The sequence below is a fragment of the Haliotis cracherodii genome, unplaced genomic scaffold (assembly GCF_022045235.1).
Source record: "Haliotis cracherodii isolate W230 unplaced genomic scaffold, xgHalCrac1.p SCAF_5, whole genome shotgun sequence".
Lineage (NCBI taxonomy): Eukaryota > Metazoa > Mollusca > Gastropoda > Lepetellida > Haliotidae > Haliotis > Haliotis cracherodii.
The window spans coordinates 35484954-35508250 of record NW_027266308.1 but is presented as its reverse complement, the minus strand read 5'-3'; positions in this window follow the sequence as shown (position 1 = coordinate 35508250).

The window sequence follows — 23297 nt, the reverse complement described above, 5'->3', positions numbered from 1 at the left end:
TGCTCTGGTTTCTGCAAGAGAGACTACGCTTCCTAACCCATTGTCACTTGCATTGCGTGATGACCTATTGGTGTGAAATTACATATTAATGTTCCAAATAGGATTCATCTCCATTCATTCACAGATGCCATTAGAGATATTTCCAGTACTGTATCTGAACTGTAATGTCATCTGCATACAACACGTAAATATTAGTATAACTCAAGAGAGCGGCGTTGGGAACCAACCAATCTCTGACTTGCAACGTGTGTGAGTGGTGGGTGGTACAGGTAGAGCAGGACATGCTTACACTTCTCAACGAGTGGCTGGTGTCATCACTGGTTTTCAGTGGTTCATTCATATGGTTTTCATCACTAGTTTGCAATTTGCAAAGAGAATCTGTGTTGGCAGAAAATCGAGACCATTCTCTGGCGTTGACGTTTTATATTGACATAGATTTAGAAATTACATACTCAACAAATAAATGTTCCTTAAGAAAGATTATTTTAAAAGGCTTCTCACTTGAACTTATTCTTTCATCATCTGTCTTTATAACCTGATGTTGCTGTATTGCTTATATAACAAGCCAGATGAAACATGGCTCGCAAGTGCACGTAGATTGGAAAGGAGGGTTTTTAACCAGACAGGATGCATGGTAAACAAGACATAACTAAATATATTCTGTCATATTCATATATTTCAGTAAACAACAAAACGAAAACAACAAGGTAAAGATAACATAACGAAGTTGTATAACTGTAGTATTCACGTCTAGCACTAGTTGTACGTTTGTTTCCTTTGCGGTCAATCTAGATTTGTTTCTTTGGCACATCTGATCACACTGACTCTTTGCGAGTTTACATTAAAGCATGGTGATTGATTAATTCAAACATGTGATCACGACAGTCTGGATAAGTCACAATGTCCATATGTTGAACACACAGGCACATTGGAGGGAAGCACTGATGAATCGTCCGTCAACTTTGATTTCTTTCTGGTATCAGCATCTTCAACAGCAGATCGGAGTCTTTTCTGTCCTCTACCACGTGACGCCACAGCTGGTAACCCATCGGCAGAGATCCCATATACAGTGTCAAGATAGCAATCTAAATCACAATTTCCCACATCTCGTCTAGGTGAGATGTCTGTGTTCACACGCGTATTTTGACAGAATGTATTGTCATATGAAAATGACAGTTCCTCAACGACGTCATCCAATATGAACTGGAACGTGTTGCTATCCAAAACACTACTGGGGTCAAGGTCGGAGAACAAATTCTGGTTGGAATCTGAAGATAAAATCATGATATTAATACATGTGAAGTCTTGTATTATCTACTTGTGTCGAAAAGTACAAAAAGAAAAGATTAATTATCCTTCATTTACCAACATCCTACTTCGATTAACTTCGATATACAGCCATTGAAGAAAAGGTGTACAAGCAAAGTGGAGAGGGCGCATCACAATCTAAACATACCTTGAAGATAATCATGATCGTCAAGAATAGTTGGAACACGATTTATATCTGCGTCATGTGTGACACACTGCGTGTCGTGATAGACGTAGTCGCTCCAGTCAGTGGCTATCAACAGAGCAGGCTGGTACATATGTTGTGGGTCGTCCAGACCCGGGAACTTGGACATATCCAGGTCGTAGGTGATGTTGGTGTCGATACTAAGGGGTTGAAGCAGATGGGGAGGTAAGGTCGTCATTGTGAACTGACGAGAAAAGTGTGATTGTTGATCCCACATTTGAATCACTGGTTTTTAAACTGCTGGTGTCAAGCTTGCCACAAACTTCAACCAATGAGGTCAGCGGGCCTAGCTTGCAAAGCCAATCAACGGGGATGAAGACATTTAGGCCGTCCCGAGCCAATCCTTCAGAGCTTGTTTTTCGTTAAAGTGATTGTCACAAATTTCCATGATTCTAGCCTAATTAAGATGTCTATGCATTAGAGTGGATGTCGGCTTGTATTGTCATGGAGGTTGTTGTCGATTAGCTATTGTGTATTAATTCTCTGTAGTCGACTGATTACGATCGTTGTTTTAAGCTGCTTTGGAATGAACTGGTGGAAAAAGACATGTTTATCTTTGGTATTTTGAAGCGCTAACATCGCTCTAAAACTGCCACAGCAGTTTTATGGGTATTAATCTCCATTTTCTATGCGTGGTCACACAGGTACTCAACGCTTTTCTTCTTTACTTTGTAAGAGCATTAAATCTGGCGCAGATTACACTGTAAACTCAGATATAACCACAGGGTATTATTATGTTTCTACTTAATTTATATGCACCGACCCCCACCAACCCGCACACCGCTTCCCCTCCCCATATTGAAATACGAACTTCCAAAAAAGCAATTTCCTGTTATCTGAGACTAAGTCATTTCCAAGTGATCATCTCAATGTTTGGCAAATAAACATGAAGAAAAACCTACTTTCCTGAATTTTCGTAACTGTAGATTTTCTAATCATAGGAAGGACCACATTGGAAGCACTCCATGTATTATCCGGAAAGCGGCATGTCACAGTGATATATCCGTGTAAAGTACAAATGGTCCTGGAGTCAGTTGAGACCACGCATACACACTGAAAGTAAAACTGATAAGAGTGTGTTTGTTATCATACATAAGCATGATGTATAAGCATATATAATGTACAGTTTGTATGGTTATGAATGCCATATGAATCATACAAACATTACAATTTACTCCAATTACAATTATATAATAAATTAAATTTACTTTTTACAAATTCAGCTTAATATTTACCGTTCACATTTCGATTATAGAACGCCATAATGTATGGTAATATACTTAATATCGTTAGTAGCATAAGGTCGTTATTACTGGTATCTAGTTGAATAATGAAACATGTGTCTGTAATATGCAAGTACTGCATTTGTCGATGCTTCCTCATCGTTGAAATGGTGCCGCTGTTAAAGGACCATGCTTGACGTTAGAGGCGACGAACGGAATCGGGTGGTCAGGCTCGCTGTCATTGTAGCCCGTTGCGTAGATCGATTCTCATGATGTCAGTCACTGGATTTCCTGGTCCAGACTCGATTATTTACAGACCGCCGTCATAGGGTTGGAATATTGTTGAGTTCTGCGTTAAACAAACACACAATTATAATTTCATATTTTGATAGCTTAACCATTTTCAGTCGGCAAAGGTCATTTTGATATTTTACAAAACTTCAAGCACTAAAACAATCATTTACAACGTATTTATGTTTTCCCTCGAACGTGATTAAGACTGATGCACTGCTGTGACCACAAAGTAAAATGACGGATTTAGTACAGATGACGTCTGGCAAAGCTTAAGTCTTTGATTGGCATAACAAACAACATGCTTTAAAGTAAATTTCATCCTCCACGAATATTCTGTTACAGAATTGACAAACACTTCAGGCGACTTCCAACCAGACCAACACCACATTAAACCATTGAGAGATTGCAAGTACTGACACTCACGCGGAAAACAATTTGTTTTCGATGTATGCAGTATTCATTGTGTGGCAGCCCGTTTCAGGGACAAAACATGAAAAGCATTCACATACAGGACATTGACATGCAGCACCAATGACCATGTCAGTTTCAGCAACACATCGCCAATTTATGCCAAATGTCCATGACAATGTCGTTTTTAATAACATAATTTAATGTAGAAAATATGAACCACAGCCAATTTCATAACTTCAATGTGGATTACAGTGAGTTGGGTTTTACGCCGCTTTTAACAGTATTCCAGTTATATCACGGCGTGTCAGCTTAATGTGGGGGTAAAGCCCAAAGTGATGCAGATCTCAGACGTTTAGCACTTCGGTGAAACCCACGAGCACGGGTATGGTGCTGACAAACCTAGAAACATGATTGGGACGAACCGGGAATCGAACCCACAATCATAGGTTTCTGGCGTGACCAAGGGACGCAACTCTGCACAGCGAATCGCGGCGCCTTAGACGACTGGGCCACCCGTGCCCTCATATGGATTACAGAGTTATCTCTGGTAACAGTATTGAATCTCGGAAATATGAATGAAATCTTCACCTCTAAAAAAGGACTCAACACCAACGCAACAATAAGACCAACTTTAACGATGTGATAAAACTAATTATTATAAGAGGTTCCACTGTGTCATTATCAAGTGCGCCAAACTGTTATATCAGCATCAAGACAAAGGACGCCAGTAGCAACTGTGTTGCTGCAGCATGAATGCCATAGATGCCAACAATAACATCAGTAACAACAACAACAGCTGTAAACTCTGCCACGGCGGTTACAGCAACATCAACTGCAATATCTGACACTGTGACAACATAGATTCACACCAGGAACACCTCCACGGACAAAGTCATCATCAAACACATCAGTGTAACTGCTAAACACGTTACACCCTCTATATCACACTATAATTCACAACATCCAATCAAACCATCAAAAAGTCTTCTTTTTTTAAATGGCTTTAGTTGTTTAGCAAGTGTCAATTGCTTCAGATAACGATGCACTACAAGGTAAAGACTGACATTTGTGTTGCTACATTCGGCACAAGACGTCGATCACTAACTGGCTTTTAATTTTTTAACAAGTTCACAATCGGTTACAGCACTTATTTCCCACTATCCTAAACAGATTAGAATGACAAAGCATTTAATCTGTGAAGCATTGGAATTAATCCTAGATTTTCTAGTTCGACTGACATTTGAGATGGATTAAGGTATTGAACAATATCTATGAGGATTAGGCGGATCATTGAGCGATTACTATCCACACATTGGTAGACATACGAACAAACCTATGCGGTGTTACGCTTAATTAAATGTTAATTACGCACCAAGCGTACTGCACTTTAACAACAACCAATTCTGTCCCAGCCAGCCGCCATCCCACTCTTGCGCATAAGTTGTTTGGGCATGGTAACAACATGCAAGACCTCAATAATGCTTTCAAAAGGTAGATATGTGGCGGACCTTTCTAGATTCGACGGATCAGTGACAAAATTGATGCCCGATGCAATTCCCTTAACTTGTACCATAATGTTCCCGTTTTCTTTCAGGTGAACAATTGACTGGACTCATCGCATTGAGAACACCTAGTATCATCACTTTTTGATAATGATTCAGGCTCGTGATTCAGGCTCGTGATATAGCTGACATCGTACCATCGGCAGATATATTTTTATGAATGTGGAAAGGGTTTTGTCCATTTTATTAACCAGTTCTTTATATTTCTAGTTCTTAACACATGGTAGTCTTCACTGCCTGCGGTCTATTCATATTCGTCAAAGGGAAAAAAGGAAAGCGTCTAAATAAAGACCAACTGAAGAGATTGAAGCTACAACTTGGAGTCGATGTATACATCGTACATATCCTATATATGGGTACACATTGCACATACACATATATGCATGGTGAAGACTATGTACATACTTGTTTTGTTCTGCACTAATCCCAAGTAGACACAGCTATTTGTAACGTGTGGTGCTGAGTAGTGCACGTTTCTCATTCAAACTTGCAAAATCAAACTGTTTCCTTACTCAGCAACTGTAATGTCACTCAGCTTATTGAGTGAACATTGATCTCACAGCTTCCTTACCCTTCGTTTCTAACAGAGTCGCTGACATCAGTGCTTGGTGTTGAATTGTACTGTGATATATTACTGTACCCAATAGTATTTACCTTGACTCACTCATAGATAACACAAGTTATATTGTCAATACAGTATCTGAACAGTAATGTGAGTTTTATTGAGTACACCCTGACGTTAGTCTAAAACCTATGTTTGACTATCATTTAGAAAAGATATATCGAATAAATACATGTTCCTCAAGGACTGTAATTTTAAAAGACGTTGCAGAAGGATTTGCCCCAGCATCATATGTCTTAATAGACTAATGTTGACTCAAATCGAACTTTTGAAGGAAGGTTTATCACCAGACGGTACGGACGGTAAACAAGAGATAACGAAATATTTTCTTTTATCACAATGATATATTTTAATACACAACAAAACGATAAAAACAATGTAAAGATAACACAAGAAAAGACGTTAACTCTAGTAGTCGCGACAAGCACTAGTTTAACGCTGTGTCTTTTGCACCATATAAATGCCAACCGTGATGAGGGTGAATCTGGATTTTTACGATTTATTTTTACAAAACTAGTAAAGTGTCACTTGATTGTCATGTCCACCGCTGGTTTGTGTGGTCAAGACTCGATTATTTGTCGTATGGCAGGAGTGATGCTGTGCGGCGTTTGGCAAAAAAGAAGCACTTACACTTTAATTGAAATTCCCATCACTACAAACACTAATGTTGCGTTTGTTTCCCTGACACCATACAACAGCAAGAAGTGATGAATCAGAATGTTTACGTGTGTTTCTTTGGCACAAAAGATAAATCTGATTTTTCATGAGTTTACATTAAAGAATGACGATTCACAAAAAGTCGTAATTAACTTATCCATGTCGGGAAGCACTGTTGATTATTTCAAACATCTGTTCATGACAGCCTGCTTAAGTCACAATGTCCATGTGTTGAACACACAGACACAAGGAAGGGAAGAACTGATGAATCATCCGCCAACTTTGATTTCTTTTTGGTATAAGCATCGTCAACGTCTGCACAACGGAGTCTCTTCTGTCCTCTACCAATTGACGTCATAACTGGTACCTCATCGGCAGAGACCCCACATGCAGTGTTCAAATAGCAATCTAAATCGCAGTAATACATATCTCGATGTCTGTGTGACATCTGTGAGCTGTCTGTGTTCACACGTGTATTCTGAGCGCATTTCATGTCACATGATACTGACAGTTCCTCGGTGACGTCATCCAACATCAACTTGAAGATGCTGCTGTCCATGGCACTACTGGGGTCAAGGTCAGAGAAAAAGCTCTGGTTGGAATCTGAAGATGAAATCATGAATATTGATATAATGAAAGTTATTTACAATGTGTCAAACAGAACAAAAATATAACACTTATTAAAGTAATGCCAATATCCCACTTCGATTAATAGTGGTCCCATTTGAAAATAGGTATAGAAGCAAAGTAAAGAGGGTTATAACGTGGATCACACATACCTTGCAGATACTCAAGATCGTCAGGAATATTTGGAACGCGATTAATGTCTGCTTCTGGTGTGTCGTGGCGGCAGACGTAGTCGCTCCAGTCAGTGGCTATGAACAGAGCAGGCTGATACATATGTTGTGGGTCATCGAGTCCTGGGAACTTGGACATATCCAGGTCGTAAGTGATGTTAGTGTCGATAGTCAGAGGCTGAAGCAGGTGGGGGGATAAATTTGTCATTGTGAACTGGACGAAAAAGTGTGATTGTTGATCCCTCATATGAATCACCGGTATTTAAACTCCTGGTGTCAAGCTGGTCACGAACTTCAACCAATCAGAATATCGCTGTACTTATCCTGCAAAGCCAATCAACAAGTATGAAGACATTTAAGCCGTCCAGAGCCAATCCTCCAAAGCATGTTTTTTTCATCAGTGGTTTCCACAAATTACCGTGAGCCGGTCTAATTATCATGTCTTTTTATTGGAGTGGATGACGGCTTGTCGATAAGCCATTGTGTATCAATTGTCTACAGCCGACTGTTTACACTTTTCTTCATTGTTTTAAGCTGGTTTGAAATGAAGTTATAGGTGACACATTCATGTTTCGTATTCTAAGTTTTAACGTAGCCCAAAAGCTGTCACAGCAGCAAGGTTTAATGTGAATTAATCTCCATACGAAATGAGGTTTACTGTAAGTGGCTACACAGCAACCAAACGCTTTTCTTGTTTATTGTGTATGGTATTTAAATCTGGTGCTGATTAGAATGTGTTAACTCAGGATATAACCACTGGCCATTGTTATGTTTTAGTTAAATTTATATTTATTTTACTCATGTACAACTATGCTGTTTGTAGGCCGTACGACCGGATATGATATGTCTTTTTGAATGGTGTTAAGGGCATACTTGTATTTTCTACAATATTTGACACAATAGTGAAATATATGTGGTCTTGATTTTTCTTTGGTTATATCCTGAGTTTACACAGAGTTTTACCACTCTTGAATTTTTATTATTATTATTATTATTATTATTATTATTATTATTCATGTACATACATGTTGTTTGTGTGTCTCGTAGGCCTAACGGCCGGATATAATATATTATTATGAATATACATGTATAACACAATGATAAAATATATTTCGTCCTCAGTTCACTTCTGTGGTGTCCGATACATAAGCATGCATATACATTTGCCAGAGAACGTTTTGCGAAATATATAAAAATCAGAAGGTAAATATGTTCTAAAGGTTATTGCATTTCTCTGTAAAGGAAATCGACGGAGAGAAGTCGGTTACAATACTAACAACACACACACACGTCCCCATGTTATATGCAATAATTTGTACATGCATTTCCAAGATATACCGGTTGCTATTTTACGAAACTTTAACCACTTAAACTTAAACGAGATTTCTTGTCTGAAGAAATAAGCTTGTCTTTCACTCACGACCCATGTGATGCTACCGTTGGCTGTCGGTTGGATGGTTTGTTGTTTAACGCCGCACTCAGCAATATTCCAGCTATATGACGGCGGTCTGTAAATAATCGAGTCTGGACCAGACAATCCAGTGATTAATATCATGAGCATCGATCCACGAAATTGGGATTGATGACATGCATCAACCAAGTCAGCGAGCCTGACCACCCAATCCCGTTAGTCGCCTTTAACGACAAGCATAGTCACCTTTTACGACAAGCATAGTCACCTTTTACGTCAAGCATGGGTTGCTGAAGACCTATTCTAACACGGAATCTTCACGGGTCTGTGATGCCACCGTGTTGATACAGATCGGTCTCGTAATGCGTTTCGTGAACACATCGTGTCACCACTGTGACGTTACAGTAATATTGATGTTAGCTTTGGAATTCGCCACTTCCATTTTGTACCCTGATATTTTTTGTACGAAAGTCAATATGACACTGACGAATTGACTTCTTAAGTAACTGACAAGCTACATTCTGTTTAGAAAGTCTGCTAAATTTAGTTTGCCCCGTAAATAGTTAACAACATTCTGACTGTTATCCCCCAATTCTTCCTTGGGATAGATACCAGCGATACCTTTGGAGATTGCAAACGGATGGTTCCTTGTCACAAGCTACTATAATAAAACACGAATCTCCCGAATAAGAAGTCAATTGAAGATTACAAACTTCGGAGGTCAGCATCACCAGATTGACCAATGAACCACCGCCTTCTGAGCAAGGGCTCTAAGAAAGTTCATAGATTGCTATATATATATAATACACAATTAGAATTATATATTTTTTAAAATTCTAAATAGTGTATGCATAGGGCATGACCAGCCGATTGACAGAATCGGGTCCATTCTACAACCCAAGGCAAAGTCAGGGTCGAAGTGGTGTGTTGGACTCGCCTTCAACCAACAGACTCCCTTTCTACCGCTGTGATATTGCTGGAATATTGCTAAAAGCGGCGTAAAACCATACTCACTCACCCTTTCTCTGCCGCCACAAGAACGCATACACACGGCAAAGGTCGCCTCTTACGACCATCAATGGGGTGTTGGGGACACACTCTACCCCGGGTCCAGACGGTGATAAATATTTACATAAATTAGAAACTAAAATATATAACAATGACTTAGGATACATTAACCATTCTTTATGGAATTGTGAGAGACTATATGTTTTGAAGATCTAGGCAACTTATGTGCGTTTCCAATATGGGTATAAATAATCACAATTGGGAAGATATTTATTGTAGATTTCATTAGACATTAATAAACCCAGAGCTGTTTTAAGTCTGTAAGATTTTAAATAAGCTACTAAAATAACATGAACTTTGCAGCAGATTCAAACGCCAGACCACAAAGACAGGACATATCATTACGAAATGCACTTGGTATTCTATTACTTGGTTATTACATATGGGGCATATGTGTTTGTCAACAGGCCGTTTCTTATAGCGCCCGGCCCATGTAAAAATAAACGTATTTAGCCTATTGTCACTCATGTTATTTACTAGTCCCCAACATTCCATTATCGCACGGTTTCAGTCCTAATGGGGGAACACCGCATCTAAATGTGGCAAAAGTGCCAATAAATCCACCAGGCATTATCGATTATACATGATTCGGTGCCGTACGGTTTCTTATATAGCCGGAGGTCCGACAATGTACATGTGTTGCTAGACATTGGGCGAGAATGACCAACACAAGTACAAAGAGAATCAACAGGAGAATATTCCGATGGGCAAATGAGATATCATTGAAAAACTGGCATCATCTTGTGAGGAACTTTTTACAGAACTTCAACATGGGTCATTTCATTCTATACGACGGCAATCTGGAAAAGGGTCTCTTTATTAAAACTGTACAGTCTTTAACAGATACAAACAGTCATGGGAGGAAACAATCCGGAGTGAAGCAGCAAATAGTGGAAGCAGCAAGTTATGGTCGTACAAACAATTTAAGAGTGAATATGGACAAGAAAGCTATGTTAGTCGACCAATCCCACGCAAACACAGAAGTGCACTAGCAAAGTTTAGACTGGGCGTGGCCACTCTGCGGATCGAAACGGGCAGATACGAGAACATACCCAGAGAGATGCGGCTGTGTCTTAACTGCAAAAATGTCATAGAAGATGAGAAGCATGTCCTTTTATTCTGTCCCCTTTACGACGAAATACGTTTTAGCCTCATCAACAATTGCAATAGTTTATGGATAGATTTTACTTCTTTGACAGAGCAAGAGAAATATATTAGGATTCTATCAACTGATGACCTCACCTTTTACTGTGCCAGAACCTGCCATGACATTTTATATACCCGGAGGAATATTTCATATCCTTGAGTCTTAAACATTGTATTGTATATTAATGTATGTATGTTTTAATATTTAGCTTTTGCTTTTTTTACTATGTGCCTGTTTACAATGTACCGTCTCTGATAAATCGCTGTGCGATTGGTTGTATACAACTTTAATGTAACTATATTTTTAATTTGTTTTAACAAAAATGTGGTATACAAGTGAGACGTTAATAAAATCTTCTTCTATACTGTCCTACTTGAGCGGCGTTACACTTTAGCCTTTCTGACCAAGAAACTGCCTGTTTAACAGCCCATATTTCAATACATCATTCACAATTGATTTTGGTAAAGAAATAAAGAATATAACATTCATTACATATATGGTTCTTCAAACAAAAAAGTCCAACGTTGGTATGCCAATTTTTACATTTTTGAGATTGTAGTTTATCCGCCTACGTATAAATAAACTTATTTAGCCTATTGTCACTCATGTCAATTATTTGTCCACAATATTCAACGGTTGCCAACCCATGTCACCATTTGTAGCGTCAGTCGGGGTGTATTTACCGACACGAAGGTAGAACTTACAAGCCTAACTTTGAACATTGTTAACTACAAAGTACCCTTGGCGCCCCCCATATGTCAGCTCCATCTGAACTACGTTAAATAACTGACAAAACACAAGATTAATTCAGCTTTAGTGAACGCATTGCATGACCATTGTGTGTTCTTCTGACAGTGGTGCTATAATCGAAGTGCTTTTGTACGAAAGGTGACGATAAGTATATGAATATATATGAAGTATATGTATCCGAATATTACACTGCGGGTCGTCTTTAAGCATTGTATTGCAGGTTATATTTAGATATTATATCGTGGGTAATATTTGCAATTGTAAGTGCAGGTTGCTCGTGTGACCCAATACTTATATGTTTTTAATATGTGATTTAAATTATAATTTGTTTATATGTTAAATGTCTCTCATAACCCTGAATGGGTGGCCATGTTTTATCTTGTGGTGTTATGTATTTTGGGACCATGGGTGAGACAAAAATAAACAATTTTTCTTATTATTATTTCTTCTTCTATATCTATCAACTGTATTTAATACACTATTGGCAGAAATATATGTGATCAAATCTTGTGACCCTGAGTTCGAAAGTGCATTACCTTACGCTTATCGCCATTTACCATCGTGCTAGTATTCATACATCAGCTACCAAGGCAATCGAGCAGGTTCTGAAGATCAGTCTCCGTTTCAGTTAGAAGAAGGACATCGTCAGCATACAACAAAACACATTCTACTCGTCTACTCTTGTCCCTATATCTAGGTTCTTTAGAGTTAGATCAAATTTGTTGATAAATGTGTTAAAGAGCAGAGAAGACAGAACACATCCTTGTTTTACACACACCGAAATATTAATTGTCAGTTTAGGAAAATAACCAGTCTAGATTATCCCAAGAAGCATATTCCATTTAGTCGGGGTGAAATTTATATGAATCCATATGTAGTGAAATCAGCTACACTGACAGAACATTATCATATATAGAATGTTCCTCTCTCCACAATGTACCTCTAATACCCGTTTCGCTAAAACTGCGCAACAATATATTTCTATCCACTGAATCATATGCTTTCCGAAAATCAGTGAAAGCTGTTGAAGTTGGTAGCTTTTTCTTCACCCCATTTTGGTTCGTCGTCAGTGATGATAAGTGATACACCGCGTTCTTACACTTTCTAAAAGAAAATTGTCATCTACTGTTCAGCCAGAATCCTTGGATTATGGCGCGGCAATATTAGGAACTGTCGAATGTAAACGCCGTCTAACATAGAGCAATCCCTTTCTTCATTGGACTTGGATAACATGACACAGAAGCTGGAATAAATGGAGATGTAGGATGGCTTCATCCATATGTACGACAATGGTCATATGTGGCAAGATACTGAGCAAGAATAGCTTCCACGAGTGACAGCAGAATTAGCAAGAGGAGATGCATACGGGCCGATAACTGCTGGAAGAAAAATGGCACATGTCCAAAAGATCCTTTGAGCAATTGACTCGTTCCTGCTTTTGGAAATGTGTGAGCAACCTTGGAATCCATCGTGCAGACACCTTATGCATGTTCAAATTGTCATGGATGATTTTTTCCACAGACCCTACACTGATCTTGACATCTTGTGCTAACCGGCGAACAGTTATACGTCGGTCTGCCAAAATGGCGGTCTCCACTTGATGGATAGTGTCCTCATCAATAGCTGAATGGGGGCGACCAGGAATGGCAGCTGTTTCCACAGATGTCCGCCCACACTTGAACTGGCGATGCCAGTGTTTAACAACATCTTATGATGGGGCATCTTCCCCATAAGCTGCTTTCATTTCATCGAAAGTTTCTACTGGTGTGCGACCTTTCAAATATTAAAACCTAATCACTGCTCGGTATTCTACTGGCTCCATTGTCACACCCTACTCGATCATAACACCTGTAAAAGTGGTAAGATTAATAGTTCGGTGCTGCAAATTCAGACATAACCCATAGATACATGTATCATTACACATGTGAAACTTCAACCAAATATGATAACCCTAAGTGGTTTATAGGGGAAATCTTTAATGAACACCCCTCGTATCACTTCCGGTATTGTACGGAATTCTCTGTTGATAACATGCGCAGATTTGAATTTATTGCGTAGTGGAATTAATGTGATGAGACGATCTTGTCTAGGTGTCGTGTGTTAGGCCTGTCACACCCAGGTCTCACTGCAGCACCCCCTGTTTGACGGTAATTCTTCCACAGTGCATCATTATTATTTTTATTTGCCAAACATTTGGGAAACTTGAGTGATTGACGTCCTCCATCCATGACGCCACAGTATTGTAAATGTACCCCTCAACGATAGCTACATTCAAGTCATTAGTTCCCTCATTTATCTGTGGGTAGTATACATAAATGAAAATATTAATTAACAAATGCATATTATTGCATTAATATGAAAACAAATTTGTATTGAGCACTGGGTATTTGTTGGCCAATTAGCCACAAAATCCCTGCCGGGCAAAGAAAGTATGCACTTGATAACTGGATTATCAAAACGTTACGAGGTTGAAAACAGTAACCGGAACACTGATGACATAAATTCCAAAACCCAACTATGATACCTGTATCAAATACATCACCATCGAATAACCATTATGTTTGTGTCATTTGTAGCCACTATCAAATATCGGTACATTCTTTCTTAGGTTACGAAAATGTTAATACATTCCCATATAGGAAGCGGGGAGCATGCACTTCTTGTGGACCAATAAGCGTCATATGGGCCATCGGTTATTTTACGAAACTTCAACCATTTATGTCTGCGGAGTACGCTTGCCTTCATGCTTACTATACCCCCGACCTGTCGCTGCTGCCTGAGCTCACCAGTTTGTGTTAGGAACTGTGGAATTTAAACGCCGTCTAACATAGAGCAGTCCCTTTCTTCATTGGACTTGGATAACATGACACAGAAGCTGGAATAAATGGAGATGTAGGATGGCTTCATCCATATGTACGACAATGGTCATATGTGGCAAGATACTGAGCAAGAATAGCTTCCACGAGTGACAGCAGAATTAGCAAGAGGAGATGCATACGGGCCGATAACTGCTGGAAGAAAAAAATGGATCTTCAGAGTAAAATGTCTTCTACGGAAATCAGGATTTGGACACTTGGCAAGCATACATAAAGAAAAGCGTTTGATTCAAAATGCAATGCGAGAAGCAGTTGTGTGAGGTTATATAACTAAGTGGAAGGAGAAGAAGGAAATCAAGGAAGAAATAAAAAGGGTGGACATGCAGGTTGTGTAAAGATAATTATGCCCTTGAAACATGTGAAACACCCCCTCAACAGAAACCACAGGAGCGCACTGGCAATATATAGGTGTGGTGTGACACATTCCAGAGCAGAGTCAGGTCGCTTTGAGAATGTACATCTTGAAGAAAGATATTGTTTTAACTGTACAGACTGTATCGAGGACAAAAAAAATATTTGCTTTTACGTCCTATTTATAACATGTAGTTTTCTCGTACAGACAAATTCACAAGCATTTTATCAAACCCTGAATTTTATCTTTTGCGTTTCCCAAACCCGCCATGCTCTTTGAATTGAGCTCTGACAGATTATATATGGATAATGTATATGCATGTTTACACTTTATACAATAACGTATTTTAAGTTATGTAAAATATATGTGGTGTATATTTAGCTTGTCTCCTTATAAAATAACATATTAATATATGTATATATTCATTTTGTTTCATTGTTTCTCATAAATAACTGTGCGATTGGTCGCAGATATTGTGGTCATTCATGTATATAATCTGATTTTGTTTGTTTGTATATAAGATGTAGAGAAGAAAGAGAAATAAATACGTCTGTCTGTCTGTCTGTCAGAATCCTCTGTCAAAGTTGTTAATCTATTGTTAAGAACATTGCAATGCTACTTGTAAACCACCGAAACTGAACTAATGCCTCTATGTGAGAACTGACCCCTGGGGTTCGCTATGTTACACTGCGGGATGGGATTAGGTGTGCTTCTTGGTCAAATATCAGGGATCTGGCCGCTTCTTTAACATTCATTAAACAACTGTAAAACAAACAAACGTTTTATCATTTCTTAAAACACCATTGGAGATATCGTCGGGTCCCGTGGCCTTTCCATTTTTAACTTTGGCCATTTAATACCACAATCCCTCACTTGTTACGTTATCCTTATAATCACGAAAGGGAAGAATGTCTACCAACTTACTTTTAGTGCCTTTTCTACTAAATAAACTAGACCATGCACTCTTCCATGTGTTAAGAACATAGAGAGAATACAGTAAGACGTAGGGATTGACCTATCCGGTAAAACCATACCCACAGGGATCGTCATGTGTGACTCACTACCTACACAAACTACCAGACATTTGACTATCTTCACCAGTGGTATTTTATGTACATGCTGGCGTTTAAAACACGTCTATGAAAATGCCTGCGCTTGGAAACTTACAGAGCTTTAGGTTATTTATTAATCACGGCTCTGTGTTTTGACCTTTTCTTCTCTGTCACAATCAGATCATTCCGGAGATCAGTTACCTTATCAATTCATCATGGCTTTTTACACAACCCCTTCCTTATGTTGACTTGTACCACATGTTCCCGTTAATTGTCATTGAAACATTGACTTGCCTTTGGATGTGTTTGTGACCGATTGGTCACGATAAGGTTACCTTTTCGGGAACAACTGGTATCATCACTATTTAATAGTGAATCACAAGCACATAATCATATTTTATCATATCTTATTTAGGTAGCGGATCTGTCATTTCACTCTTCACAAAGCCACACCAAGCATCATATGCCCCGTTCATATCAGTTGGAGTCAGCTGGGTGTTCTCTGTGGATGAGAAAGTTTGAGGAACTAACCGCGTCGTCTCTAGACCCGACATAAGACTTGTGACAATGTTCCTTAAAGTGTAATTCTCACAACTAATCTTGTATGTATCAGTCTCAGTTGTGGTAACCACTTATTTATCATATAGACATGAGATTAACTAGTGATCTGGATAGGCGGCGGGTTATACATGTGTCACAAATCGCCTGGCTTACTTATTTCACTCGCGGACTCAGCTTACATTTCTCACTTTCTAAAATGGATTATAATGGCAAAGGACTTGAATGTGAGAAGGGTTCGAATTAATCCGAGCTTTTCTAGTTCCAATGACATTTAGTGTTAATATGGATTAAAGTATTAACAAAGTATTTGGAAGATCATTGGGCGAATACTATCCACACATTGGTAGACATACGATAAAGGTTCATCAGCAAACAACAATGTACGGTATTATGCCTAATTAACCGAGTTAATTGCTGAGTTAATTACGCACAAAACACATGGGTCTTAAAAACAATAAGATATGCATATAATTAAGATAACAATGCGTTTCAATTACTGAGCCTACGTAAACTCTAGGGAAAAGTACAGCGGATAAATTCGTGATGCCAAAATATGAAATATTTACTTGTTACATTGTTAAACCATGGTTATGAATTCTAGTTTTGAATACATGTTACATTGTTACATTGTAACCTTGTAACCGCTTCCACATATGTTTGAAAACATAACTAATCTTGCCTGCAAGAAAGCTTTGCTCAAGGCGGTCTTAGTCCATCTGTAGTATTATGTATAAAATACATATGAATCAAATATAGTTCTATTTGTTGGACCTCGAATCTATTGCATTGTGCATTATCTGCCTTGTTTACTAAATGATACAAGGTCATTTTAACTGTGGCCGTTTACATTTGGTAACTTCAATGCCTGTGGAATATTCATATTCGTAACAAGAAAAGGAAAAGAATCCAAACAAAATGTAATGTACTAAGTCAATGAAGGCTTCGTACTTATTTTTGTCTGTGTACATATTGTATATATATGCATGATGAAAAATGATATCGGTCTGAGTTTAATACAATATACTCTGTTTTGTTCTGTAAAGCCATCAAGCTGATGCTAGTTGATAAAGCTTATTGTAACGTGAGGGGTATTTAACCATGACATTCAAACTTGCATCAAAAGCAAACTGTTTCCCTACTCAGTAACAATACTGTCACTCAATGTACTACCTAAACATTGATCTCAAAGCTACCTTACCCATCGTCACTTGTAGCGTCGTTGACGTCATTGCATGGTGTTGTATTGCTGTGAAGTGACATATATAAATACTCCCAAAAGGATTTAATTGTATTAATTCACATATATCAAAATATATACTTCCAATACAGTATCTAAATAATGTCTTTGAAAGGCATTCAGAAGTGACACACTAAAGGAAGAGAATTAATGGATGTCCAATTCTTTATTGTAAGGAACACAACGTATCGGAGTGTATGCTTACTCCTTCATCAGGTGAATGAATGCTATGAGCCTGAGAGCATACATATGTACATGTAAGAAGAACAAAAGTAATAAGATAACAAAAGGTGGAAACTTAACAAGTATCTCAATATTTTCCAGTACTAGTATCTGAACAGTAATGTCAGCAAAATACAACACACACCCTGTCACCACTATATAATCCATGGTTCACATCCATTTAAAAATTATAAGGTGAAAAAACAATGTTCCTAAAGAACGATTATTTTAAAAGACGTTGGGGAATTGTCCTGGCATACTCTTTGCAGGCTAATGTTGACGTATTGCCTGTATAACAAACCACAAGAAACGTGGCATGCAAACAAAAAATAAATTAAAAAGAAGGGTTTATCAACAAGCATCCCATCATCCATGCGGGATGCATGGTAAACAAGAAATAACCCAATGTCATCTTTCACCGTATTAATATATTTCTATAAACAACAAAACGATAACAAAACCGTGACGATAACAGAAGACAGATGTTTGATTCAAGTAATCACGTCAAGCACTAGTTTACGTTTGTCTTTTGCACCATATGATTGTCAGAAGTGATGAAGGTGAATCTTTACCTGCGAATTCTACAAATCAGTATAGCGTCTTTGGATTGGCATGACCATCACTGAAGTATCTGTTCCAGACTCGGTTGCTTACAGACGTATGGCGGGAGTGCTGTTGTGCGGCGTTAGGCTGCAAACGAACACCTGATCAAAATATTCATCACTATTTTGCCTTTTACGCCCATTGGAATCTGTTTCGCCAGATATTCGAGATTATTCTCTGACGGTGATATTTTATATTTTTTTGGTACCAGGATCATACTGATTCTTTATATGAAAGAATGGCGATTCTTGTTGCTGTTGTTTGTTGTTTAACGCCACACTAAGCAATATTCCAGCTATATTACGTCGGTCTGTAAATATTCCAGTCTGTTCCAGACACTCCAGTGACTGACATCATGAGCATCGATCCACGCAATGAAAGGGTTGCCTAATTTTGGCGTAATAAACTCATCCATGTCGGGAAGCACAGTTAAATGTTTCAAATCACTGTTTATGACAGCCTGCTTAAATCACAATGTCCATATGTTGAACACACAGACACACGGAAGGGAAGAACTGATGAATCTTCCGTCAACTTTGATTTCTTTCTTATATCAGCATCTTCAACGTCAGAAGATCGGAGTCTTTTCTGTCCTCTACCATGTGACGTCACAACTGGTACCTCATCGGCAGAGACCCCACATGCAGTGTTCAAATAGCGATCTAAATCACATTCTCCAAGAACGTGTAGTCTAGGTGAGCTGTCTGTGTTCAAGCGTGTATTTTGAGTGCATTTGATGTCACAAGAGAATGACAGTTCCTCAGCGACGTCATCCAACATCAACTTGAAGGTGCTGCTGTCCAAGGTACTACTGGTGTCAAGGTCGGAGAACAAACTCTGGATGGAATCTGAAGATGAAAATATTTATGTTAATACATTGAAAGTCTTGTATTGTTTACGTGTGTCAAACAAAGTACAAAACGAAAAGAATTATTCATAATCCTTAAATCTTATTGATATAAATACTAGCATACTACTGCGATTAATGGTCGCTAGAATAGGAGTAAAAGCAAAAAAAGATGGTTAAAAAGTACATCACACATACCTTGAAGATAATCAAGATCGTCTTGATTATTTGGAACACGATCCATATCTACGTCATGTGTGACAAGTTGTGCGTCATGGTAGACGTAGTCGCTCCAGTCAGTGGCTATCAACAGAGCAGGCTGGTACATATATTGTGGGTCATCCAGACCTGGGAACTTGGACATATCCAGATCGTAGGTGATGTTGGTGTCGATACACAGGGGTTGAAACATGTGGGAAGAAAAGTTTGTCATTGTGAAATGAATAGAAACGTATGATTGTTGATCCCTCATTTGATTCACCTGTATTTAAACTCCGTGGGCCAAGCTCGTCACAACCTTTAACCAATCAGAAAGTCACTGTGGTAATCCTGCTAAGCCAATCAACCTGTAAGGAGACATTTAAGTCCGTCCCGAGTCAATCCTTCAGAGCATGTTTTTCGTCAAACTGATTGTCTCAAGTTACCGTGAGTCTGGCCTAATTAAGATGTCTATGCTTTGGAGTGGATGGCGGCTTGTATAGTCAAGGACGGTGTTTTAGTTAAGCTATTGTATATAAATTCTGTACAGCAGATTGATTGTACCATTCTTTATTCTAAGCTTCTGTGTATATGCTGAAATTAATCCATGAAAATAGAGGAAACATTATTTATTGGTTTTGCATGTTGAATCGTTAACATCATAACAAGGCTGTTACCACTGTGTTGGTTAATATAATAATGTACAATTTATAAAGCACATGTTGTTCATATTTGTTAACTTGTTGATACATGCGTATGCATATAATCTTGACAGATAACTTTTTTCAAAATAATTAAAGATATACTGATGGAAATAAATAAGGGAACACATAGTTTTAGACACAGTAAAATGGTATGCTATCATGGATTCCCAACCTTGTCTACCAAATACGCGTTGGAAACAATGCGCACAAAATAATTGAAGATGTGAAGGTAAAAGTATGTATTTGTACTTTTATTTACACGAAATCTAGCGAGTATCAGGTATGTTCTAGTCACCTTGCAACCTTACGTTACGATACTATCAGTAAATTTTACGTCTGACATATGAACGTGCGTTTACAGGGTGCAAAGGTCGTAAAACCGGGCATTTTGTTATTTTATGAAACTTCGACCACATTTACCCAAGTGCGAAAGTTGCCTCCGGGAAGGCCTGTTCAGCTGATGCTTTTCGCGAACGCCCGGTGTTACCTGTGTTACGTTACAGGCATATGTCAACACAGGGTTTTCGAAATGTCGTTTCCAATGATATTTTAATGAACGATTATGTTTACAAAACCTTTAAGCGTTCGTTTTAACCTGGAAATAACTTTTAACAGTCTGTTATATACTACTCACAAGAAGTTAACGATCGCCTTATTTTTTCATATTGCTGTAGTTAATCTGCCATACCATTAGAGATTAACTATGGTAATATGAAAGAATTGGGTTGCTGATCCCTAACTTCTTTTGAGTAGTATATTATACTCTTCCCACCGACTCCTGTGTTGGATACCATAAATCATAGATGGATGTACAGGTTGTCCTTGTATAATCAAGGGTTGATTACAAAACATTCGTTATTATCCCATAACCATGTAGACTCCGAAACGTAGTTCATTAGGGTATAAAGCGTTGACGCTGTAAATCTTCAAATAAATAAAAGCGACAAAACCCTTTCCATATTCATATGCCAATATGCCATATGTCCATTGCACAATTCCGACTATATTAAAAACATGTGTTTATGAATCACTAACAAATATTGATGATACCATGTGTTCGCGGAAAGGTCAGCGTATCCAACCCAACCGGTGGCATCCGTCATAAACACATGCAAAGGCAAGCCAATTGGTCACCTGAAAAAAGACACCTGACACAAGACACAAGTCAATTTCAGGAACTACATCGGACATACATTTTTGTCACTGATGCGTCAAATCTGGAAATGTGCTGCCCATGTCAACCATAAAACGTTTATATAGAGAACTGATGAATCAATAGTGAAGGAGTAATGAAGATAAATGTTTGTAAAATTATGTTCGGGTGTGTAGATCAATATCTGACATGTCGACCATGTTGGGCGGTACATCCACCACATCTTGATGGCATTGGTTACTTTGTGTATGGTTTCCCTTGATATGCCCCCTGCCCATTTAGCTGACACGCCGTGATATAACTGAAAAAGTTCAAACCGCTACCACATTGGCGGGTGCTGGATCTGTGGTGTACACAGTGTCCAATATGTATACATTATTTTCGTCGGATATAAATTTACTTACACGACAACATGTTAGAAAAACATTGTGAGTGTTTACACTAATACCGGATAATCCGTTGGTGCCTATATGGGACGAAAGTTATGGCGACTTCCGACCAGACCAACAAGGGATTAAACAATTTATTCAAAGCAACTTCTTATTCGGATTTTGAGAACAAGCCAACAAAACAGACGGCAGACAATTGATCAAGGTCAAGCTAAATAATGACTATAGTTTTCCTGATTTATTTGGCCAATTATAAGAACTAATGCATGCAGCCTATTAGGATTACCCAGAGGAATACTGTCTCACAAACATCTTATTTGTACCTTTAAAACAAAGAGCATTTTCAGCAATAATTCACGTATCACTACAAATGTACTTGAAGTAAAATTATATTATACAAGTGAGCTATCGCATAGGACATCCAAACATGATTTTATTATTTGTGTTCAAAGTCGACGTATAGATTGTCCTTCAGGAAAGTGTTGCTGCTGTAAACAAAAATATTTATTTAAGATGCGAAACTAAATGTACAAGTGGTTTCAAACATTCGGGAACGTTGGACGTCATAATTATGTATCCTATGTACTAATCAGGAAAGTGTTCTTGTCGTTGACTAACAATTATGAATCGTAGATTCATTTGCTTCACTAGGATACATACACATACAAAATGTACGTTTTTTAGTTTATTAGATTAAAAGGATTCTTGTAAAGGCTTGTTTCTACCATCAAAACGTGACGTAAGTGTAATCTACATTACTGTTTAGGTCAATGCAAAACGCGGTGCTTATGTGTCGCATTTGAATTCGTAAAGTGTGAACATCTTTTAAAGGTGATGAGTTTCGCAAATGTCCTGTGTAAACGCCAATAAATGGGAATAACATTTCAGTCCAGGAGAGCGAAATAGATATTGATTAAATAAACACAAACTTTGAGATTTTCATATTAACAATGTGAAACATGGATTATATAGTGGTGACAGGGAAATGTATTAGAAATATATATTTTGATGTCTGTGAATTAATACAGATTAATCCTAATATGTGTATTTATATATGTCACTTCACAGCAATAAAACAACATGCTAAGACGTCAACGACGCTGCAAGTAACGATAGGTAAGGTTGCTATGATATCAATGTTTACGTAATAAATTGAGTGACGGTATTGTTACAGAGTAGGGAAACAGTTTGCTTTTGATGCAAGTTTGAATATCATGGGAAACGTGTACTCCTCAACCCCTCACGCGACACATTGCAGCATCATTCAGTTAAACAAAGCGGATAATGCTCAATGCATTAGATATGAGGTCCAACAAATAGAAAAAGAAAATGTATATTTGATTCACAGGTATTTTATACAGAATAGTCCAGATGTCATGTGACATTGTCGGAATCGTACAATAGCCTCTGCTTTTAGCAGAGATTTTATATAATTATGGAACTAGGTCTGCTCCTTTTATTTATTATTCCTGTTACGGATCCATTCCCAGATTGAACAATATGTTAAGCCAGAAATTTGTACGTAAAGAAATTTAAAGAAAGTGGTCTGAGTTGATACTCCCTCGACACCATGCCAACGGCAGGAACACAACCAAACCCCAATAGCCTTAAGGTGTAGTTTACAAAATCGATTGCAACTGTGGACAAT